Raw genomic sequence first — 25,778 nt, 5'->3', positions numbered from 1 at the left:
ATTTTTCATTACATCGCCTAATTTACAGCTGAGATGGAGAGCCCCTCTGGTCCTTCTTTCACAGCTTCTTTAAGACATTATCATGGTTGAGAACAGACTGTCTTAAATACTTGAACTCTTATCATTGACCCTCAGCGCCACTTTTGAAAAATCTGCAGGATATAACCACTGATTGATTTTGCTCTTCTGAGGGCTCGTGTCACAGCATAGACATTTCCCTAGTTGTGCTTGAGTCACGGGGATAAGAAAGCATGTTAGGCAGGAGCGGAGAAATGGCTTGTCTGATAGGAAATTGGGCTCTGTTGTGATTCTGACTTGCTACATGACCTTGGGCCAGTTATTTCACTTCTCTGGGTCTCCATTTTCTCATCTTTAAAATGATGGCAATTGGAGGAGGTTAAAGCTTTTGAATACCTTCTAAGGTTCTTCTATATCCAAAATCTTATAAAATTGTATTGCCATTTTTCTTCTTTTTTAAAATTGCTATTCCTTCAATGTTGGGTGAAAAACTGGAGGTTCTGTTGGGAGTTAGGGGGCTGAGAGGGAATCCTTGTTCTGACCTAATATATTAAAAGGCAGTCATTGGTTCATTAAGTTAACAGACATATATTCATCACTTGGGGTACATGTGTCTTAAGGATCATTTGTTTCTTGTTATAAACAGAAGCCCTTTCAAAATTGTTGAAGCCAAAATGGAGACTTTATTGGAGGACCACATGAGAATCTCACAGAAGCCAATGTTGCCTATGTGATCCTGGTTTCCGGACACAGGAAAAGGTAAGACAAACTGATTTATTTTTCACCTCTTCGGGGATTTGTGGCTTCCCTTTTGCATTTTGCCCATGTCGTCATTCTTTCCCCTCTCTTCAAAGACTACCTTTCCCTAATTTGAAGCGTACAGAATTGCCTCCATCTCAGTGTTGTGTGTTCTCTCAGTTCGTCTTGGAAAGGGATGAACTGGAATTACTGTGTCCTGATTCCAGGTTCTCAAAAAAGAGACTGATTGACCCAGCATGGATTGGATATCTGCTTACACTCTAGTGGGAAAGTCATATAAATAAAAAGTGCAAAGATAGATGTATGCACAAAGTGCTACAGAGCCACAGGATGGAGCATCCTGCCCAACATGGGATGTTTAGCTGGACCTGGGTCCTAACAGATAGTGAGCTGAAGAAAGAGGGGAATGTCTCTAGGCAGAAAGTGCAACACCAGCAGCACGAGAGGTGTGCAACTGCAAAATGTGTGTGTGTGACCGCAAACAGCTCGGGACCTGCGTAGTGGGCAGGGTAAGGCTGGGGAGGTATCCAGGAGCCCCATCAGGGAGGAAGTCGAGGGAGATGCTGGGAGCACTCCTGTCCTTGGCAACAAGTGCAGTGGCATGGCCATCTTTGATTTAGATTCCTATGTGGCAAAAAGTCATCAAAAGCCAGAAGGAACATACTATTTAAATGTGAGGTTAAAAATATTCAAGCCACTTGATATTAACTGTTTTTTAACACTTAATTGACAATGATAATTAATTGTTGAGAATGACAAAGCAATAGTTCTGAGATTTTTATACTATAATTGAATTCTGCACATTTGTGAAAGCTCAATATTAATTATCTCTTAAATAAAACTTTCTTCATGCCTATTAGTAGTTTGAAAGAATTTTAATATTTTAAAATGGTATTTGGATCCCCCAGGGTGCTGTTTATCCCACAGGATGGAGAAACTATGCCATTATTCATACCTATTAATTGATTTGAGCCTCTAAAAAATTTGATTTTCCTCCAAAGAACATAAACACTAATGGGAACTTTTTAATTATTTATCCAATATGTTAAGTTTATAACTTGATTTCTAGCTTCTAATTAATTTCATCATTTCTGAACACTTACAGTTGGATATAGTTGGGTAAAATAAGAGTTGTGTACTGGCCAGTAAGATTTGAGGCCTTGTTTGGAAGAGGACAAATACATTCCCACAAGATTGATAATTAGAGATAAAATGAATAATTGGCAGTAATGTCTTGTGTTGTTATTACAAACACATTAAACATTCATAGCCTCATTTTCAAAGTTTGTCATATCTAGCTTTGATATTGTTATTATAATAATGAAGTGGCAGCTAGATTATGTTGATAAGGGTATGTCTGAATTCCCTCAAAGAGTGGGGGAAAAGAGTAGAGAGTGTATTTCATTCATGGTCTGCCAGTGAAAATGAAAATAAAGGCCATTTATTAAACACACTTTTATCTGGATTATTCTTGTGTACCTGGTTGATATGTAAAGCTCCACTAACGATGTGGTTTGGCTTGGAATTTAACTCGTTGTTGCTTTTTGGCAGCTGGTAACCTTTGTACTAGAGCAGATGATGGCTTATTTACTTGAAAAAATAATAAACAAATGAAAGATAAATATATTTTTCTTTAGGCAGCTCTGTGACCTAATGTTGACTGTGTTTCCTTAAGTGACATAGCAAGTGCAGCTCAACATCAGACTGCAGCTATTAATCGTCAAGAATTCGCTTCGATTGAGATCGTATGACAAAGCCGGTAGTATCAAAGCTCTTAAAATGAGCGCTTGAATAGTAAGAAACAGAGTTGAGTTTTTACATAAGGAAAATTACATAATGACTTGAAAGGCTGTCCTGGTGTAGTTTTCTTCTGAAAAATCATCCTGGAATTTCCTTTCTTGTTTATCTTTAATAATGACTGAGTAGTGTAGCATAGTGGTTAGGTACATAGCTAGCCTCTGGCGTCAGAAGTGCTGGGTTCAAGTCTCAGCTTTATCAGTTAGTGTAGTAGTATGAATTTAGGTTGTTTCCTCACTCCCAAAGTTGAAATAATGGTAATATAGCCTCATGAGGTAGTTGGAAAATTTAAACAGGATTAAGCATAGAAATAGTTCGATGTGAGACTTAGCACAACTGAAAACATTCAATAAACATTCATTGATGTCGTTGTTGCTATTCTTATATGATAATGCTCATGGAATTGACTAGTTTTTCTGAAATTTGAAATGGGAGGATAGAGTGTCAGATCAGAGAAGCTTCCTGTCTAATGCATCTATGATGCTACTTTTCAATTTATTGAGAGTGTTGGATTAATTTTTCACTACCTTTCTGCTGTTGGGAAGGAAAAGGAAAATAGCATGGAGTGCCTCCTACAAGCCAGGAAATGAATACATTCAGCGGACACCGTGTCCCTGTGAAGTAGTTCTTTTTGCCACACTTAACATATGTGAAAGGCAAGGCTCAAGGAGGTTGTATCATTTGCACAACGTTGCACAGATAGAAAGGGGAACATCCAGGATTTGAACCTACTCTGCAGGCTGCCCCAAGTTCTAGGGGTTGAATCCCCGAGGTCTATTCTTAGACACCTGGAAACATTCAGTAGACATGGAGGGCATTGTTCTAATTTACTTTTCTCCTTTTCTTGAGATTCCCGAGTGTATTTAGCCTACATTTTACATGTGTTGGACACTGATAATTTGTTCTGCTCTTATCCGTGTCATCAGTGCACTGCAGATAAGTGGGATTTCTCTGTCCAGAGTCTTGGGCTCAACACTGTTCAGAAGGACCTTGTTCACCTTGAAGTAAGATATGAAATGTGTCACACTCCGTCTCCAAGCAGCCATTTAATACATTTTTGAAGGGCTGTAAAGTGACAGCCAGCTCAGTGATAGAATGAAAACCTGGGCCCTGATTATTATATCTGATGGGGTTTTTTGTTGGATTTTTCTGTTCCTTTATGCTCTGTTCCATAAACTTCTGTAACTTTCTGTGTAAAATTTCTGGGGGATGGGTTTTTTTGGGCAAGGTCATAATTACTTTTATAGGCTTTTGGCCAGGGCTTTTCAGAACGAATGCCTGTCTGTGCAAGCGTTCACTGCAGCATGCGAAAGCAATGTTTCACTGTAATTGGTCATGGTCATGCACTAGTGAAAAGAAAGTGAGGCAGTTAATTTAAGTCAGAGGAAAAGGCAAATGTGGTCTAGTATGCCTCCTATTTGAAATGAAATGTCTTGTAATTTAAAGTTTTATGTTTATGCTTTTTAATTCCTTTTCTAGAATATTCTATTTCTTATTCAAGCATATTTTTTAGTAATTCTTTCATAGGCTGCTTTTCCTGTTTGTTCTTTTTCTGAAAAGTTAAAAAATTAGAAAAAGTATATGGAAAAGTAAAACAAACACCCATAGTCTTACTGCCCCAGAAAGAAAACTTTGAATATTTATGATTCTTCCAGACTCTTCAGGAAATGAAACATTGCAGATGCATCTTATATTGCCCTTAACTGCATTAAAAAAATGAAATCCTATTCTTTCCCCCTCTTCTCCAGGGCAACAGCTATGGTGGGTTTGGTGTGTAGACTTCCACTCACAGGCTGCTTTCCTGAGACCTTGCCTATCTTTTCTAAATTATTCAGCAAACGGCGTCAACCACTGGTAATGAATTGGAAGTGAAGCAAAATACACTTTAGGACTCTCCAGGTTTTATCTTTTCTTGGTCCCCTACATCTTTAAGGTATTATGTGACCAAGTTTCTTTGGCTCTCAAATGACCCGGAGACATCTCTGCTGGAGTAGCCCTGAATTCTTAATAATTGGCTCAGTGTAGAAGTTGTTTCCCAGGATGACACTGAGATTATAAGAGACTTAGAGTCGTTAAAGTTGTTCCTAAACTTCTAGCCCCTCTTAACATCTTCATGAAAAGACAACATGGAAGAAATTCCTAGATTTTATCTTGTCAGGGCCCCTAACATCTGATCACTGGATGGCCTTCACTCATCCATGGGCCACCGTGCCACTGGGAACTGCAGGTGAGAAGAATTGCCCGGTAGCCCCAGACACTCCAGTTTGAATAGAATGACAGGATCCATTCATTTCATGCATCTCATTTCTTTTTGCCTCCATTGCTATGAGAAGCCCATTCTCACAGGTTGTGTGTCAACACTCACATTCTGAATCTAATCTGGATATCCCCTAATCTGACCTATCCTGTGACCTCCTCATGCCTTTCCCAACACTTCCATTGTTCACCCAAGAACTGTCCTTAGCAAGCTCTTCTATATTTGTGTTCTCTTCACCTACTTTAACTGGGAGAAGCCTAAATTTCCCCTGATGGCATTGCAGTCTTCTTGAGTAGAGGCCATATTTTTTCTCACCTGTAACACACCTCAGCAAGTAGATATGGACTAGACATCCTATACTTGCATCTCGTTGCCTCTCTTCCATCTTTCTTCAAAAAAGGAAGTACCCAACAATACCCCTTTCTGTTGCTGTTGTTGACTACCCACTCATCTAGTCATTGTAGCAGACTGTTTAAGAATGCGTGTTCTGGAGTCGGACTGCGTAGGTTTGAATTCCAATACTACTACTTGTTAGCTATATGAATTTGGGCACACTGCTTAATTTCTGTGTTTCAGTTTCCTTGTCTGTAAAATGAAGGTTATTGTGTGGAGAAATGATAATAAATGAAACATTCTTAAAATGATGTCTGACACATAGTACATCCTTAATAAATGTGAGATATTATGCTTAAAAATAATTGTCATCATTTCCTTATGCTTGTCTCCATCAATGACTACAGTGTATCTAAAATCTCTATTTTGAGCAGGCTAACATCTAATCCTGCCTCCTTCCCTTCCTGCATGCTTCCTCTGATCCATCCTCTCCAGCATTTCTTCTGTTCCACCCCAGTCTCCAAGCTTCAGATCCTACTGCCTTTCATCCTTAGTCGCCCTCCACGTTGTCACTATCTTTCTTACCCATGTTAGGGACTATGGTCCATCTTCATAGTCCCTCTCATGCAAAATTAGCTCCCCTCTTCCTTCTCCCTTCTCCATAGTCACCTGGTAAAATCACAACTCTGCTTTACCTCGATTTCCTACTTATTCTGCTAGAATCCAAACAGTTAAATATTCATGGAGAAAAATGCATAACTTGCAGATTTATGAATATAAATCTCAAATGGAGACTCAATGCTACCTGTCATTCCTACTGAGCTTTCTTGTCTGTTCTCTTTCCCATACGCCAAAATGATTGTTTCACATCTTCTCTCTCTTCAAACCTTCAACTCTTTCTTTACTGCCTCAGTTTTCCTGGCTGTCTTCCTAACACATTGGCTTTTCCACCTGGGTCTCCTTTGTTTGTTCCTCTATCGGTACCTGTAATAGTTCTGCTGAACAAGTCACCTCAAACTTAGTGGCTTAAAACAACAATAATTTTTAGATTTCTTTTAGATAAAATAATTATTTTAGATAAAATAATTTTTAATTATCTTTCTCAGTGTCTGTGGGTCAGGAATTTGGGGGTAGCTTGGGGTTTCAAGAGATGGCAGTCAGATGTCAGCTGGGTCTGCAGTCATCTGAAAGCTTCACTTGGACTGGCTCACTCACAGGACTTCTCTGTGCTGCTGGAGTGTCTTCACAACATGGCGACTGGCTTTCCTTTGACTGAACAGACAAAGAGAGCTGGCCAGATGCTGTAATTCCTTTCATGACCAAGCCTTGAAAGTCATACCCCATTACTTCTACAGTATTCTATTCGTGATACATGCTAGCCCTGATTCATTGTTGGGGAGGGACTACACAAGGGTGTGGATCATTAAAGGCCATCTTAGAGGCTGGTTACCACCACACGTCAACCTGACTCCTAAATGTTGGCATTCCCTAGGCCTCTGAAAAGAGCTCTCTTTTCTTCTATACTGTATCTATATACTCTCTCTCTCTCTCTCTCTATATATATATACTATTATATACTATTCTATACTCTCTCCCTTAGTGTTCTCATCCAGTCTTGTGGCTTTATATACCATATAGAAGCTGCTGGCACTCAAGTTCATCTCTACTCCTGAACACTAGATCCATACATTCAAATGTCCACTTGACATTTTCAGGTAGATGTCTAATAGGTGTTTCAAACTTCCTTCTCAAATATTTCCCAAGCTATCTCATCTCAATAAATGGCATCAGCATCTGTCCAGTCACTCAAGCCAGAAATCTGAGAGCAATCTTAAATTTTCCCCTTTCTTAATGAAATTCCTAACAATACCTTCAAACCATATCCCGAATTTGTCTACTTTGCTCCACCTCTGTTGCCACTATCTTCATCCAAGCTGTCATTATTTCTCATCCAGTCTAAATCAAAAGTTCCTAATTGGCCTTCCATTTCTGCAGTCCATTATTCACTCATCAATCAGCGTGATGAGAAAGATCAATATTACCTCTTAACCATGCGTAAATACCTCGCTTGGCTTCCCATTCCACTTAGAATGAAATCCCGCTTCCTTACCCTACCTAAAAGGCCTTCCAAGAATGGCAGCTGCACACCTCTCAGATCCCGTTTTCTACCACTTCTTCCCTGCTTACAACATTCCATCCATACCTGCTTGCCTTCTGATCTCGGATCACACCAAGCGCCTCCCAATGCAGTGCTTTTTGTGCTGGCTTTCACTCCGAAATGTTCTTCCCCTGGATCTTGGTGTGGTCAGCTCTTTCTTGTCATTCAGGTCTCAGCTTAAATGTTCAGCCTTCTCAGAGAGGCTGGCCCTGACCGTCCATTCTAAAGCAGCCCAGGTCATTCTCTATCGTGTCACCCTGTTTTATTTTCCTGATAGCGCGTAACGTCACTTGCTGCTTCTTGCTTCTATATTTATTTGCTGTTCATACCCCTCAGTAGAATGTAAGTTCCGTAAATGCAAAGGCCTCAAGTCTCTTGTTCACTACTGTATTCCCAGCTTCTGAAATAGTGCCTGGCTCATATTAAAGGCTCAATAAATGTTTGCTGAGTGAAAAAATAAGTAGTTTTAAATGGTCACTCACTAATGTGTCTTTCTTGGTATCACTTGGGTTGAATTACCCCTGGAATATTTGGGTCATCACAAAGGAAAAAAATTATCTCAGAACTGTTTAGTTTGAGGACAGTTCTTTCGTGTGTTCTAGTCTAGAGAAGATAACCAAAAATACTTCTTCTTTTCCTCTATAAGGCAAATATTGACTTCTTCACACTTAATCCTTCCTTTTAGGTGTTCTGTTGTAAGAATTCTCTTTATTGCTCTTGATATGTAGGCAAATTTGCCTACATATCAAGAGTGTTGCGATTTCATTGTACGCAATTATGCCTTTGGGTGCTACAGGTTTAAGGCATCTTGTGTGAACAAAAATGCGTGCACCCTTACATCGTTTGCTATGATATTTTCATTTATAGAGTTATTCTCTACAGTTCTGGCTCTCAATTTTTATTGTCAAATTTATTGTTAAACCTGGATCTATATTGTGGAGGAAATATTTAAGTGTTTCTTTTCTTGGCAAACCACCGTAGCTTGTCTTTTTTTTCTTAATTATCTTCAGAATGACCCTTTCTTTTGTTGCAAGTAACAATGCCATCCCTTTAGAATGACCTTGAGAGTCACACCCCTATGAGACCCCTCTCTTAATTCCCCTTATCTCCAAATCTCCTTCTCTCTAAGCTGTGTATGATACATTTTCCTCCACTTTGCCATTTTAGCCCATGGGCATTGCTTTATATTTCAATTATGTTATGTTGGTTAGTGATATCCTATGATATGGTTTCCCTTTCACAGAGTTTGTTTTTCTTTTCTCCTGTCTCATCTCCTGAGACAATAGGTACTGCCCAGCTGGCATTCAGTCTGGATGGGTGGACACTGCTCCCCTGTTCATTCTGGCCTGGAGAACCCACCTGAGGACCAATTACTCAGTGAGACAGCTCACCTTGTGAGATGGCACCCGAGTTATGTGTGGGTTAACTTTCCTTCATTCCCATCGCATTCTCGGCCAGAATTTTTTATGCAACATAGCCATTTCTGTCAGTTTAATTATGCAAATATTTATTCATATTTGTTCAACACTTACTAATCAGATGCAATTCTGAATTCAATAAAAAATCCCCCAGGGATTTTAGACATATCCAGAATAATTAATAGTACTGGTTCTATCAGTCAGCGTTTTTCCAGAGAAACAAAACCAGGAGGGGCTCTCAGAGACGTGTGACTCTCAGGGTCATTCTAAAGGAAAAATACAGTGGCTTGCAACAAAGAGGAATGGTCGTTCTAAAGATTAAAAAAAAACAAAATAAAAAACAGACTATGGTGGTTTTCCAGGAAAATAAACATTTAAATAGTTTCTCCACAATATAGATACAGGCTTAACAATAAATTTGACAATAAAAAATTGAGAACCAGAGCTGTAGAGAATAACTCTGCAAAGGAAAAAGCCATAGCAAACAGCATAAAGGTACATACATTTTTAGATATCTATTCATACTATATGTAGAGATATATATATATAGTTGATCTTCATTATTTGTGGATTCATATTTCCAATTCACCTATTTGTTAAAGTTTTTTGTAACCCCAAATCAGTATTCTTGGTGCTTTCACGGTCATTCACAGACATGCAAAGAGAGGCAAAAAGTTTGAATTGTCTGATGCGCATGTTCCCAGCTGAGGTTGAACAAGGAGATGCCTTGCCTTCTTGTTGCAGCTCTCATACTGTAGATAAGTATCCTTTTTGTGGTCTATTTAGTGACACATTTTTCATATTTTTGTTCTTTCTGTTGGTGATTTCACTGTTTAAAGTGGTCCCCAAATATAGTGCCGAAGCACTGTGCAGAGTTCCCAAGCACGAGGAGGCTGTGATGTGCCTTGCAGAGAAAATATGTGTGCTAGACAAGCTTCACTCAGGCATGAATTGTAGTACCGTTGGCTGTGGGTTCAATGTTAATGAGCCAACAAGATATAAACAGAAAAAGGAAGAAGAAATTCACCTCTCTGTAGATGAGGCTGCTCTTGCTAAAGTAGCAACTATAGTGTGTGATAGAAGAGATGGAAAAATGGGTAAATTTGTGGAATTATGAGGCCAATTAAAAAAATCATAGTAGACACAAAGCCAAAGAAATTTAAGGTCATGTTACCCATGTCCAGGAAAATGTGAAACCCTTCTTATGTATTGATTGGTTGACAAAAATATTGTGACCAGAGACTCACAAGAACTTAACCCTGTACTTCCCCTTGGAGCAATGGGTCTATATTCACTAATTCAGTGTGCATGGCGACTTTGTAGAATATAGCTACTGCGAATAACGAGAGTCAAGTTCTCGTCAAGGAATTGTATTGATTTACCTGACTCTGGGGTCTGGCTAGGCAAATCTTATAGGGAAACCTATAGGGCAGGCCAGCCAGTGGAAACTCTCTGGCAGGGATTGGTGATGCAACCCAGAGTCATAATTTCTTCTTCCTCAGGGAAACCTCCATTTTGCTCTTAAAGTCTTTTCAACTGATCGGATGAGGCTCTCCCAGATTATGGAGACTTATCTTTTTTACTTAAAGTCAACTGATTGTAGATGTTAACGACATCTACAAAAATACGTTCCCAGCAATCCTAGATTAGTGTTTTCTGAATAATTGGGTACTATAGTCTAGCCAAGTTGACACAGAAAACTAACCATCACACTAACTAATATTTATTGAGTCTTTACTATGTTCAGGCTCTCTCAATACCTTCATACTTGTTTAACCCTCACAACAATCCTGTGTGGTTGGCACTATTATCATCTGCATTTTACAGATGAAAAAATGGAGGCACAGTAAGCCGAAGGAACTTGCTCAGGATCACACAGCTGGTTCGTGATCCAGCTGGAAATCAAACCTTTGCAGCTTGGCTCTTTAGTCCCTACTCTGAACCGTTCACTCATTCACCTTAGTAAAGAGAAAGCCAATGATGGCAGGAAGTCTCCTAACTTCACAAGTGGACAGGATTTTTACCTTAAAGATGGTACTGCCTTGGCCAACATTGAGGGCTCTCTGCCATTGGCGGGGGGTCCAGCCTTCCGAGTGGGTGTTGCTCTGTTCTTCTGTCATGGGCTTTATTTTGTCTACCTAACGCAGACTCGACCTGGTTCTGCATTTGATGAGACCACAGTTGTGATATGATTGGTTATTTAACTGTTACTTATTTTTAACTAGCCTGGAATAGGCTAAGGATTGTGACAAAAGCCAAATACTGTCGACAATCGAAGTTCCCACACAGAGATCCAACGAATTGTGTTCTGACAACACTTACACAGAATTGAAATAACCCCAGAGGGTCCAGCTAATCTCCATAATCATAGTAAGGCTTAAAGTGGTTGTTAACTAAACCACTAACTGCCTTGAGGCAGGAGCGTCTGTGATTGCTGGAAATCTCTCTCATAACTGTTTCAGTTGTAAAAAGCAAAACAAATCAAAAGAGAAACACAATTACCAGCTACTGAAATTGAAGTAAAATAAGGTTAAATAAAATTGAGCTTCACCAAAAATTGATCATGGTGGTCCCACAAATAGCATGGGGAACGTGGCGCATTCCAAAAGACTGATTTTTCTGCTATTCAAAATAATTTTTTTTCTGTTTGAGTTGTAGAACTCTAAAAGTAATTTGTAATCTTCCTGTTTCTGGATGCAGGTCACCCATCTGCTTACTGATGCAGCCCTGAGAAGGGACATGGAAACTGAGAAGGAAACTTAAGAAGTGTTGATGTCTTAGATAGAGGTTAGGGGTTCATTCATGTGAAAAAGAGGATGTGTCTCCTAGAACCAAGTACAAAATCAGATCAGGCCACCTCTTTTTCAGCTTAAAAAGGCATGCAGGCTTGTTAGAGAGAGGCAGGCTTAGCTGGATGTTTGAGAAGAAATATATCACTCTGATGGGCACCGCGCTTTCCCTCTACCAAAGTACAAGGGGCAGGTGGAAGAGCGAAAAGCAGAATGCCATCCTATATCAGAAAGGAGTGAGCTATAGTTTAAACAGATAGCTTTTGGCTGCTGCTTCACGAGGCAACAGATGTTTCAACATATATTTTAAGATGCATCATATGTTTCCGAGAGTAAAAGAGAGTGGTTGATCATGGTACTATAAAAAGGTAAAAAGGCCTGAGCCTTCTTCTTAGGAATAAGTTATATTTATTTTCCCCAGTAAAGTGCTGGGTGTAGGTTTTCAAAGAAATGTAAGTGAACAGTTGCAGGTATATTTATGTTCTGCGGAAATTGACATTAAAAAACCCGGGCCTCGTGTTGCCAAAGCAGAGAACTGGGAAGCTCCTCAAGATAAACGACAGAGTGAGCAGAGTGCTCTTGAAACAGGTGAAGAAAAGCAGGAGGTGTTGAGTATAGAAAACTTACTGTTGGCAGAGGAACTGAGGGGAAGATTGATAAGGAGTGAGGGCGTGCCTGGAGGAGGGGCTCACGAAGAGTCCAGGCGCACGCTGAGGGACGAAGTCACCCCGACAGCAGATTTTGTCAGGTCACAGCTACGAGAGAGAGAGAGAGAGGAGGCTTGGCTGTGTTCAGAAGATGGTAATTTTGACCAAAATGTGTTCCTCTGGAAGGAAAAGAGCCATGATGGGGGAACAGCTGAGACTTTAGTTGAATCTTGCAGCCTCTCCATACACTAGCAATGGCCATCAGCATCCGACTTTCAGGATAAAACTCAGGGTCATAAGCAATGACTTCCTGGAGGAAACAAAGGGTTTCCCTTGGATTATGGCTGTTTTTCAACCAAAGACGTTCCCACGGGTGAGTCAGTGAGGTCAGGAGGCCCTGGGTCTGGGGGCGCTGACTTGGCCCATGCAGTTACTCTCTTGGGGTTCTGGGAAGGTAGGAAGGAGACGGTGATATGGCGTCTCCAGGATCAGACGACCTGGTGCAGGTGCAGCTCTGCCGCCCCTGCTGTCTGTGACTTGGCAAGTTACTTAACCTTCTTAAACCTCAGTTTCCTCATGGGTAAAACGAGACTAATAACAACATCTCTCTCACAGGTCTGCTAGGATGATTAAATGAGATAATGCCCAGTGCTGGGCACAAAGTGGAGCTCTGAAAGTGTGTGCTGGCATTGTCACCTTTGTAGTGTGCCTGGCTCTCTTTTGTTAAGATGCTTTTGCTTTAGTTATTTATGCCTCATAACAACATACACAAGTTGCTTTTATTATTTACTTTTACTTTCTTCTTCTTCTTTTTTTTTGGTGAGGAAGATTTGCCCTGAGCTAACATCTATGTCAATCTTCCTCTATTTTGAATGTGGGTCATCCCCATGGCATGGCTTGATGACTGGTGTGTAGGTCCCCACCTGGGATCTGAACCCATGAACCTGGGCTGCTGAAGCAGAGTAAATGAACTTAACCAATACACCACTGGGCAAGCCCCTATTTACGTTTTTTTACATGTGAGAAAATTGAGCTCAGAAAAATAACTTGTCAAGAGTAACACATGTAGTCACTATTTGAATCTAGGTCTTTCTTGATACAAGTCCATGTTGACTGTATTGTGATGTTTAGCACATCTAAGAGCAGATATGGAGCATAATTGGAAACTGACAGCTGAGTACAGAGGTGAGAGGCTTGGTTCTGGAGACTGTTAATTATAATAGAATGATTCATCATGTTGCTCTAGACCAAGACCCTTTTTTTTTGCTGAGGAAGATTAGCCCTGAGCTAACATCTGTTGCCAATCCTGCTCTTTTTGCTTGAGGAAGATTCTCCCTCAGCTAACATCTGTGCCCATCTTCCTCTACTTTATATGTGGGTTGCCTCCATGGCGTGGAGGGCAAGTGGTATAGGTCTGCACCCTGCATCTGAACCCACAAACCTGGGCCGCTGAAGCAGAATGTACCAAGCTGAACCACTATGCCATGGGGCCAGCCTCTACGACCCTTTTAATGTTGACACAGCAAGACCCAGACCCCTCAGTGTGACTTATAATAGGAACTCATACTTTGTGGATCCATTGATATGTGCTACACACTGTGAAAGGAGTTTTCCCGTTTAATACGAACAGGAATTCTCTGAAGTAGTTACTGTTATCGTCTCCATTTTGAAGATGAGGAAACCAGGCTGGTAGGTGACAGAAGCAGAACTGGAAAGGACGGATCTGTCTGGTCTGAGAGCCTATGACTTACCCCTCTGGTCTGCCTTTGCAGCTGTAGGCTGATTGGTCTCACATCCATGTTTCTGGCCTTATTTTCCACTGCTTTTTCAAGGAATTTTGCTCTCTCCAAATCCCCCTCCCCACTGGCATGAAATGTACTATGTGTTTTCTGATGGCCATGGTTTTCCAGTATTGCCATCCACGTATACACCTTCCCCCATAATTTCTTTTGGCATAAAGCAATCCTTTTGATACTTGTTCTGGAACGTCCTACCCAGTTCAGTTGCAAATTATCTGAAAATCTGTTGCACTTATTATTGATTTAGTAGTTCAGCAATTATCATTTGCTAGTTTGTATTCTTAGCTAGCCTTTCATGTATCTGTGCCTTTTCTTTTCAAATAAATTACCAAACCCTGAGGTTCACGTCTTCTTTTTTTAACCCCCAGAAATCCTTACTTTGCACAATGTCTAACTGAATAAATATCAACTAATTCACTACTTTCAGGAAAATAATATGCCCATCAAGAGAGAGAACTTTAAAACGTGAAAGGGGCCAGCCCCAGTGGCCTAGTGGTTAAGTTCAGGGTGCTCTGTTTCCACAGCCTGAGTTTGGTTCCTGGGAGTGGACCTACACCACTCATCTGTCAGTGGCCGTGCTGTGGCGGAGGCTCATATACGAAAAAAGAGGAAGATTGGCAGCAGATGTTAGCTCAGAGTGAATCTTCCTCAGTAAAAAACAACCAACCAACCAACCAAAACATGAAAGAAAATAAATCTGTTATAAAATCATAGCACAAGTCATAGCTTATGGATATTAGAATAAAGAGCTTTCATCATCTTGATTACTCCAATGGAATCAAAGTGAATGAAAAATTATAGCTAAGGAAAAATCTGTAACAAAAAGGCAAAAAATGGATGGAACATACCATGGTCATGTTGGAGTTCATGTGCTGCTTTGGAAAACTGTGTGGTCAACTGTGTGCCCCAAATCCTTGAATGTGTAAGAAAATGCAGCAACTAATGCGACAGGAAAAATCTATACCATATACAGCTATTAAGTAGCATTTTGTTTCTCTTATGTGTCTTTTTTTTTTTTTAAGATTTTATTTTTTCATTTTTCTCCCCAAAGCCCCCCGGTACATAGTTGTGTATTCTTCGTTGTGGGTTCTTCTAGTTGTGGCATGTGGGACGCTGCCTCAGCGTGGTCTGATGAGCAGTGCCATGTCCGCGCCCAGGATTCGAACTAACGAAACACTGGGCCGCCTGCTGCGGAGTGCACGAACTTAACCACTCGGCCATGGGGCCAGCCCCTCTTATGTGTCTTTTTAATAGCCTTCATACTAAACAAAATTTTTTATATCTTGTGATATTATTACTTATCTGAGTTCATTCACGTAAACGAGAGATACATAATTTAGAAGTAAACTGGTATTAGATTTAGAAATTTTTGTTGTGTCTTTTTCCTGTATTTGGTTGCACAAGGAGCGAGCAATTTCTGTAATTTAGAGAGGTATCTAGTTTGAAAATTTTTTCTTCTAAGAATTTAATATTTATTCTCTGATATTTTACCATTTTGTTGTTTTGTATTCTGTGTGTGTGTTTTAAGTGTATATCTGCTTTGCTAGACATGTAGGCTACTGTTCAATCCATTTCTGCACTTGCTGAATTAAATCTTTTGCGGTAGGAATTCTAGTTCGCTGATAGGATATTGCAAAAATCGGATTTTCATGATTAGTTTTGTTTTATTCTCACTTCTTTCTCCAAACCTTCCTTAGAAATATGTAGAATCTGATCCTATTTCATAGCCTAATAGAGATGATATTTGTAAGACCATCTGAGATCTCCTAATATTCCATGACTTTTCTCTTTTGTGAATATCTTCCCATCTTGCCTTCTGATATTTTTAGAGGACAGAATGTAGCTGTTTTATATCATCATTATATTACCTTGCATAAAACAGAGAATTAAAAAATGTCAAAGAGGCTTTTCGCCCTTTTTGGATCAATATTAAGTAAAATTTCTCAATATGGTTTCTGCCTTACTTATATCCCAAATAATTCTACAAAGTTAACTATTAAGATGAGAGAACTTACGAATCATTATTACCCTGTTTACTGGCTCTTTTAAGTGTGTGCAATTTATTTTAATATGGAACAGCTGGAGAACAATCAGGTGAAACCTCTGTTGGCATCGAGAAATAATTAAATCATCCACATGCTAATACCCACCAGCCTCTGTTGCAGATGCCAATGCCATCACTCTCCAGTGATCTTTTTCAGGAATGGCTCTAAACATAGACTCTCTGTTCGCTTGCTGCAAATCTGACTTTATTTTAAAGGATAAGTGGAGGAAAGGACGGGATCGCATCTCCTCGTTTCTAGGTATGGGTATTATTTTGTTGAAATTGTAGACAGATGTGGAAGATGGTCTTGTGAGGCACTCCAGCCCAGAATTGTAAGTGGTGTATGCTACTAATAATATGTTTAACGTAATCCATCTGCCTCTTATGTAAAGAAATGTGGCTGTGTTCTACACAATGCCCTTTGAAAAAGCCACCTCGGAACTTCGCGTGTGGGATGATTCTTGGGTGGGTTGGGCTGCCTGCAGTCATTGGATCTGATAGGTCAGCTCCTAAAACCTCCTTTCTGTGTTCATTTTTAAAATCTCTTACTCAAGTAAAATATTTTCAGTGTCTTTGAATTTATTATATAAGAATAAGTGGATTTAGGTGGAAATATTTATAGCTTTTGTTTCAGTTTATAGTGCTCTTCATGGCCCCCCCCACAAGAGCTCTCCCCACCTCCACCCCCACCACTGATTCCAGGAATATTCCCCTCGTGTGACTTATTCCCCATCTTGCCCTGAGTCCTTTCAGGAGGATCTGCCACACAACCAATGATCTCTTTCTCCGCTACCTGGAAAGCACTCTTAATGCAGAAAAAAGGGAGACATTTAATTTGAAGAGTAAATATATACATCCATGCAAATGAGTGCCAGGCACTGGGCTAGGTTCAGAATAAAAACTCATGAGGTGGGGGGTCTTATTCTCAGCAATAGAATCATATATGGCACAGAAGTAGACACATAATCAGGTAGAGACACAGTGTAGGGGCCACAATCACAACAGGAAAAGAAGAAACACTCAAGTTAGGATAATTAGAGGAGGGTTTGTTCACAAAGGCAGGTATAGAGCCCCACAGGGGATGGTGTGGTCCCCTAGGCCAGTAAGAGCAGAGTTACTGCTATCGCTCCTAGGCCTGAAGGGAGAAGGAAAGAGAACAGTTACTCGAACCCAGAAGGAAAGAATCTTGTAGAAAGTTCCCTCCAGACTTTCAAGGAGTGACACATCCATCTTGAGGCAACCTGGCAGGGCAAGTGTCACAAGAATAAGACCCTGACCTCCCATTTCTCCCTTCCTCCCATCTCTTGTCAAGCGTGTCATTCAAATCCAACTAGAAGGCAGAGGATGTGGGAGCAAGCTGTAGACCCTATAGGACAGGCTTCTGGATAGAACAGAGTGGAGCCGGGTGGAGAGAAGATCTCAGGGAGAAACAGGAGACATTCAGCAAACACAGATCAAATGTCTTGCCAGCAAGAGCACCCGATCTAGGGAGACTGAGGAGGAGACAGACATGGCCAGCCAGGCTCCACACCTGCTCCGGAAGTGGTGCACACAGCATGCAACTGGAGCACTAAGGACAGATGCCTCCCTGAGAGGGAGAGGGGTTGGAGGGATTTACGGGAGGCGTTCCTGGATTTTGAGTGATGAAGAGTCTTCCTGGTGAGATAAAGCTCTGACAGCTAGAAATTGACCTGGCGCCCACAGTGAGGCCGAGCCATTCTGTTGCACATAAACAACTTCACAGAACATCAACGTTGGAAAATGTTGATGGATCTGCACTTGGATAGATCAAGTCAAAAGGAAAAACACTCTGAAATCACGTCTGAACACAGACGAAAGCTTCAACATTGTCCAAATCACAATGATGACCAAATATTCTTCTAACCTGGGTAATTTGAGAGACTGTTCCTGCTTTACAAATTACAGATTTAACTTTGCTTCATTTCTTCTACCCCATTGAGAAGATTTATTGAGAGACTCCAGCACAGACAGCAGCTACCCCTGAGCAAAGCTCTTTCTTGCTCCCCACATTCACATAATACTAGCCCCAATCCTATCATAGATAGATCCAAACCCTCTGACTAAGGCATCCCAGAGTTCCCCAAGATGGGCATCATCCCTCTCTGCAATGAGTAGTAAGCTCAGCTTGTCCCACCATTGGTGTGTTCCTGGTGGTTTTTAGATGGAAGATATTAACACTGGTTAAAATCGAGATGGGACATTTTAGGCTAACACTGCAGCTTATAAAAATGCATAAAATGGAGAGAATCTAATACATTGCAAAAATTACAGGTAGTTCACAATGGTTGGAGCTGTCTAAGTCCAGGAGAGGCTGTAAACATGCCCCTATGTCTGTAATCAAAAATAAAGTTTACTCTTTCCTTGTTGTGTAACTGAGGAAAAGAAATAACAGGTATAAAAATTGGAGAAAGATTTTACATTTTGAAATAACCCCAAACTAACCTGTATGCAAAAATTAAAATAACATATTTCTGGATTTTCTGGTTGCAAAATTACATCAGATTCATAGAGCTGTACTTTTCTAAATTTGTGTGGGGTAGGATGGAAATGTGACTTACTGTGTGGGTGGCCTGAACACGCTTAGTTGATCCACTGGGTAATCCAGATGTCCACAGGCCTTGGGGCAAAGGATGAGACTGGAGTAGAAAGCAGAGACAAGACACTAAGCTGTCCTTTTATATTGAGCCTGGAAGTTTCTTTGTTATTTGATGACACCAGGGAGTCACTATGAGGCCTTAAAAACCTTGCAAAATCCCTATTTTTAAGCAGAGGCATAAATAGGCAAAATTTGATGTTGATAACTTTCCTGATGTTTTCCTCTTCAAATCATCATAAAGATAACACTGCAATAATAATTGCTAAAACAGATATAGAATTTACGTTATGCCAGGCCTCATGCTAAATGCTTTCCATGCAATCATATGTTTACTCCTCACAGGAACCCAAGAGGTAAATATTGGGATGATTTTGCAGAAGGAATTGAGAGACAGAAAATTGAAGGGATTTGCCTAGCTAGTAAGTGAAGGAGTCAAGATTGGGACCCAGGAGATTTGTCTCCAGATGAGCTTTGCTGGATTGGAAGACTTTAACAGTGTGGTATAGAGCCGTGCTTTCTGTGCAGACCTTAATATGCGTGGGAATGTTCTAGGGATCTTGTTTAAAAATAGTTCGTGGTTCATTTGACCTGTGATGGGTCCTGAGAGTCTCCATTTCTACCAAATGCTGTGGATCTGCTTTGTGTAGCAAGAGGTCGAGGACCTGGAGTTAGAAAAGCGGAGTCCAAGTCCTAAGGATAAGACTCCGGGGAGCTCAGTTCGGTTCATCTCTTTGCTGTTCCTGTTCCCCATGTGTGAAATGAGTAGGTTGGGTGATTTTTAAGGCCCAGCCAAGCTCGCAAAACCCTGCACCCCCGATTGCAGAGGTGGGAGGCTCGTTTCCGCCGTCGTTGGTGCAGTTCTCCTGGGCAGGACTGTCTAGGGGGCCCTAGAGGGGGATCTGGTGTGGGCAGCCTCCTCCCCACGGGCTGGGCTCAGATGACAACACTGAGCTTCTGGATGGACAGGGGCTGCTCTGTTATCAGCTGTTTCCTTCCAAAACTGCGAGGTCGCCCAGCATCTGGCGCTGCTCCCTTTGCCTCGTGGGTTCTCATTCTTGGTCACCGCTGATTAGGGGGCTGGATCTAAAACTGGAGCCTGATACTCAAGGTGCCACCCTGTGTCATTGATGCTGTGCCCTGTAATTTCAGCCCCAAACTGTAATATTCCTGTGAAGAAACCTCTAGCATCTTAATAAAAACCCTTCTTCTTTTAAAAGAGTTCCTACTATGAGACTAACAGAAGATACTTAACTCTCAGTGCGGCCAGCCAGTGCTGTGCTTAAAACTCGTAATTTTCAGACTGCTTTTGCTTTTGTCGCAGCTGTGAGGACCTATGAATAGAAAGTGACAAACCTACTTATAACTTAAGCTTCAAAGAACATTTCGTTGTTATCTTTCCTTAAATCTCCAAGCATCATGCCTGTGATTTAGAGCCCTGTTCCACTGTAATCCACAGTGCTCCATTCACTATGCAAATCACAGGTTTGTGTGTCAGATGATCAGTCTGGGTCAACAATACTGGGCCTTTCTTCTTTTCTTGCCTTTTGCTTTGATCATGCAGTGCTATAGCACATGCTTAATAAATTATGTAAAGAGCTTCTCCAGATGCAGAACTCCTGTGACATTATGTGTTATGGTTTCCTTGCTGCATTTTGACATTTTGTGAAATTTGATTACATCTGACGATGCTCTCAGCCTAACCGGGCCAGAGCGCCAGTGTGATCCCCCTGCTGTGCTCAGCAGTGCCTTCTGGAAGGTTGTGGAGAAGGATGTTGCTATCCTGTTACTAGGCTTTTGTAATTTATTGTCTTTTAATTACATCCATGGCTAATTACAAGTCATGAAGATGTTTGGCCAGGGCAATCTTTTAAACATACAATGAATGTCCAAGTAGAAACAAGTCTGTCCATCTTTAGAATGATCTCTATATTGGAGGTATCGAATGACTTGGCTTCCTAATTTGTCCTGCTGTGTGGTTAGGGATGTTTTCATTGGGTGCCGTTGATACTCAATGATTATTCCAGCCATGATTTAGGATTAGTATGCCCAGTACTTAACCAGGGATGGGATTTATAGGAATGTTCAAAGGATAAAAGAGTATCAGAAATTGTTATAAAGCTTGTGATGAGTGTGGTAAGAGAGGGATGATGGTTCCAGAAACCCTCGAAGAGAAGCACAGTTGGTCTGTATCTCCGTCCATATGTCTGTCTTGGCTAAAGGCTCCATTCCCACTTGAGCTGAAGATCTGGAATAGATGGAAGAGAGCTATAAAAATCCAGGAAGCCCTTCTTTGGGATTTTCTTTAAGATTTGAAAGATGGTGGAATCCTTATTACTAACAGAGTAAATATTGTATTAAAATACCCCCTATGTCTCTGAAAGCAGCTTTCATATTAAGCGCTTTTGAATTGTACCAAAAATATCAAAAACATCTATTGAACAAGCAGAGGTTAGGGCAGAAATTTGGGTAATTTCACAAGAAAGGCAGCTTCTCCCCAGGCCTCACTTCCTGTCTTCGACCCACCCATAGCCCAGCAGCCCGGGGGAGCGGGCAGCCGCTCTCTCAGGCCCGTGCGTTTGGCCGGTGTCCCTTGAGACTGTACTGTTTTTTCCGGAGTAGTGTTCGATGAGCCAGAACCCGATGTACGGTTTTTTGTCTTCCTTTTCAGCCCATTCTTGGTAGCTCAGTTAGGCCATGGAGTCCTGGGTCTAGGCAGGGGCTCTGTATGTGAAGGCTTCATTCTTACAAAAAAGTAAGAGTCCATAATGTCGTTTGTCTCTCTCTGCCAGATAGCCTGTTATTCAGATTCAGATTCCCTTCCTTGAAATATAACTTGCATGTTTATATACCTGCATGCATTTTGAATTCGAATGTTTGGTTTAAGAATTGGGAACCATGTACATTGTTCCCTTACCCCCAAATCAATTCCGGTGTAGTTCTGAATGACTTTGAAATGTTATACGTGAAAAATGGAACGTACTTTCACATAATAGGCTATTGTGAAATAGATCAAATGATGACTATCTTTTTAAAAATGGCAAAAATTTAATAACCGTAACATCTTGTCTTCAGAGTGCATTCAATTAATTAAGATTTGTAGGGAAATAATAATTTTATTGGCATTTATCTGGATGCAGTGTTTTATAAACAGGATTATTCGATAGCAATCTTGCAAGTCTGCTTTTATTACATGTTGATCTTATGATTTAAAGTGAGAAACGACAATGCTTAGAAATTGGCTGACATATAGTTGAGCTATATATCGATTATACATAGATTTTTTACATTGTTCATTTCTAATTTAAAAAACCCATCTATAGAATTTTTATCTCACATTCTTTCATGCACTTTTATATATTCTAATATTTTTACTTTAAAACATTTTTGTATTGAGTATATAACAAAATTTATAATAACACACTTGATAGAAGTTTAGTTTCAAATGAAATCATTGAGTACCTCTGTACCATTTTCACTTCCCCCAATCCATTCTCTTCCAACTACCTCAGAGGTACTATTATCCAGAATTTTATGGGTTTTTTTTTTTTTTGTTTATGGTTTTGCCACATAGGTTTGTGTCCCTGGAAATATACTTTTTAGTTTTTCATGTTTTTGAAATTTATATAAATCAAATCATCACTTTGTAGGCATTATTTTTGAAATTGCTTTTTTTCACTCACCTTTACCTTCCTGAGAATCATCTACATTTTTGTTTTTAGCTAAAATTGATTGCTTTCAATTGCTATAGAATATGTCATTATAGGATTGGACCAGTATATATCTATAATGCTATTGATAGTCATTTGGTTTTCCACTATTTTGCTACCAAAAGCAGTTCTGGTATGAACAATTTTTACACGCCTATTGTTGTAAATGTACAAGACTTTCTCTAGTTAATATTCCTAGGATTGAAATTTCTCAATCTTAGGGCATGGACACCATTAACATTATTGGGTCAACCAAAGTTTTTTCTAAGGTCATTAGGTAAATGTTCAGTCCCATCAGCCAAGTGTATGCAATCTAATTGATCCATATCTTTGCCAGTACTTGATACTGTCAGACTTTAAAATTCTGGCCAGGGACCAGTCTGGTGGCATAGTGGGTTAAGTTCACACTCTCTGCTTTGGTGGCCTGGGATTCACCGGTTTGGATCCTGGGCACAGACCTACACACTACTTATCAAAGCCATGCTGTGGCAGGTGTCCCGCATGTAAACTAGAGGAAAAATGAGCACAGATGTGAGCTCAGGGTCAACTGTCCTCAGCAAAAAGAGGAGGATTGGTGGTGCATGTTAGCTCAGGGCTAATCTTCCTCAGAAAAAAAAAAAAGAGAAAAAAGAAAAAAAGAAATTCTGAGCCATCTGGTGGGTGTGAAATGATATATTACTGTGGTTTTTAACTTGTTTTTATGGATACTAATGAGACTTAGCATATTTTCATGGTGTACTATTGGCCATTGGGGTTTCCTTCTCTGTGTACTGCCTGTTGTAAGTCCCTTTTTTCTATTGGGTGGTTATGGGCTGAATTGCGACATCTGAAACTTCATATGCTTAAGTCCCACCCCCCAGTACTTCAGTGTGTGACTGTATCTGGAAATAGGGTCTTAAAAGAGAGAGTCGGGTTAACATGTGGACATTAGAATGGGTCCCAATCCAATACAACTAATATCCTAATAAGAAGAGGCAATTTGGACTCAGACAGGTGCAGAGGGAAGATGGTATGAAGACACAGGGAGAAGACGACCATTGTAAGCCAAGGAGAGAGGCCCCAGAGGAAACCAGCCCTTCCAACACCTGGATTTGGACTTCTAGTTCCAGAACTGGAGAAAATAAACTTCTGTCATTTGAACAACCCAGTCTGCGGTACTTCCTTATGGCAACCAGAGCAGATGAATGCAGGTATTAATTTTAACAGCTTCCTCTACAGCTTGCACTTATTGTGTCTTATTTAAGGAATCCTTCTCCATTCCAAATTCATATAGGATATCCTCCTATATTCTATTGCTAAAAGTTTTTAGTTTTGCTTTTTCATATTTAAGTCTTACAGAACCCGTAATTGAATTTTTTTAGTGTATATTGTGTAACCTGGGAGTACAATTCTTCTTTCACTCTATGAAAAAACAATGATCAGAGTATGATTTAGAAAAAGAAAGTCCAGCTTTTCCCCAAAGAAGTTTCCATATACCTGTGAGTCTGTTTTTTTCCTTTCCCAGTGCTAATACCACATGGTTTTAAAATTATAGCTTTATAATAATTCTTGATGTTTGGCACAATAGCCACTCTCAACTATTTTGTTTTATTTTGTTCTGTTTTGGCGAGGGAGATTGGCCCTGAGCTAACATCTGTTGCCAATCTTCCTCCTTTTGCTTGAGGCAGATTGTCCCTGAGCTAATATCTGTGCCAGTCTTCCTCCATTTTGTACGTGGGATGCTGCCACAGCATGGCTTGACAAGTGGTATGCAGGTCTGCACCTGGGATCTGAACCGGCAGACCCCAGGCTGCTGACACAGAGTGCGCGAACTTAACCAATACACCACTGGGCCAGCCCATGGCTAGTTAATTTTTTTCTGTTATTTCTGTGGGTTCTTAGCCATTCTTGGATATTACCTGTTCCAAATTTATGAGATTTTGATTAAAATCATATTGAATTTATAGATCAATTTCAGGAGACTTGATATCATTGAGATATTCCATCTTTCCATAACTCCAGAGCTAAGTTAGGCTGCAACTTGTACTGTTTTAAGTGACAGAAGTTAATGGCTCTTGAACCATTGACTTAAGATATGCAGTCAAGCAGATCTTGAGCAACAGTCCCATTTTGGTAACTCAACAAATTGATCGATTGCCTGGAAATGAATCCAGTTACGTGCTCTGGCTGTTCACAGGGTATTTCTGGATCGGCTTTGTCCTGCAGTCTTTAAAAGCATTCTGTCCGACTCATTGTTCAACATGCAGCTTAAGAGTCATTGTGGTGTCAGGATGTCTATGGAATGCAGCGTAAGTATCTTTTTCAGAGTAAGTGAAACTTTTTATTTTTGGAAGAAGTAGCTTTCCCATTGAGTTTTCATTCATCTTGAACTTTTTAATTTTCTTTTCTGTAAATCCACCATGCGTATTTCTTTTCTTAGTCTTTTGATTTGAGCATCATGGAGCAGGTACATAGACACCTTGGCAGTGCGGTTGCCTTTTTCCTGAGCAGCATGTCATAAACATCCTAAAATCCATCAACTTTTAATCCTTATCAATTCACTCATATTTATCAAGTCTACTCAAATACACAAAAATATTAATAGAACTGCAGAAGGTCTTTTGCACAGCAATTAATTGTATCACTGGTTTTTAAGCCATAGGCTTCACATCAACACTGTTGTTAATGCTAACAATGATAGCAGACGTCTACCGACTGCTTATTGTGTGCCAGGGCTGTTCTGCATTTTACATGTGCTACCTCATTGATACTTGCAACCACCATATTGGTTGACAGGTAGTTACTGTCATAGCCTATTTTCCTTATATGGAAATGGAGGTGAGAAGAGTTTAAGTATGGTACCCAAGGTCACTTAAAATAACTGGCGGAGACTTAATTTGAATTTTACAGCCAGTGTGTGTGTGTTTTTATTTATTTATTTATTTTTTGCTGAGGAAGATCCGCCCTGAGCTAACATCTGTTGCCAATCTTCCTCTTTTTGCTTAAGGAGGATTTTCCCTGAGCTGACATCTGTGCCCATCTTCCTCTATTTTGCCTGTGGGTCCCCACTACAGCATGGCCACTGCCGAGTGGTGTAGGTCCATGGCCAGGAGCCAAACCTGGGCTGCTGAAGCAGAGTGGGCCGAACTTAGCCACTAGACCACAGGGCTAGCCTAGAGCCAGTGTTCTTAACCTCTATACCTGCTTCTCTTGCCAGGTAATGATCTGGGAAACATTGGTACTACAGAGAATTAAATTGCATCTTTTAGCTCTGAAATCACCAAAGTTTTCTAGTCAGCCTGCCATATAATCTCAAAGTACAAAGTGATGTAAATAGTGAATAAAAACCCAGATTTCCTCCTAAATTCCACCCTTTCCATTCTTGGATTCATATTGTACTTACTGTTTCTACCCTAAGCCTATCTTTTTCTCCCTCGACATACTTGTTTTCTCTTT

The 25,778-nt window shown here is 40.3% G+C and overlaps 1 long non-coding RNA gene across 1 annotated transcript; it reads left to right on the top strand.

Moving 5' to 3' along the window:
- The first annotated feature begins 661 nt into the window (after window positions 1-661).
- LOC139041516 (uncharacterized) lies at window positions 662-25,296 on the top strand. Its single transcript, XR_011496805.1, has 3 exons — window positions 662-777; window positions 23,333-23,533; window positions 24,520-25,296. It is a non-coding gene; the product is annotated as an uncharacterized lncRNA (long non-coding RNA).
- Window positions 25,297-25,778: the final 482 nt, after the last annotated feature.

This window comes from Equus asinus, chromosome 22 (genome assembly GCF_041296235.1).
Source record: "Equus asinus isolate D_3611 breed Donkey chromosome 22, EquAss-T2T_v2, whole genome shotgun sequence".
Taxonomy (NCBI): domain Eukaryota; kingdom Metazoa; phylum Chordata; class Mammalia; order Perissodactyla; family Equidae; genus Equus; species Equus asinus.
This window is presented reverse-complemented; position numbering and strand designations above follow the sequence as displayed.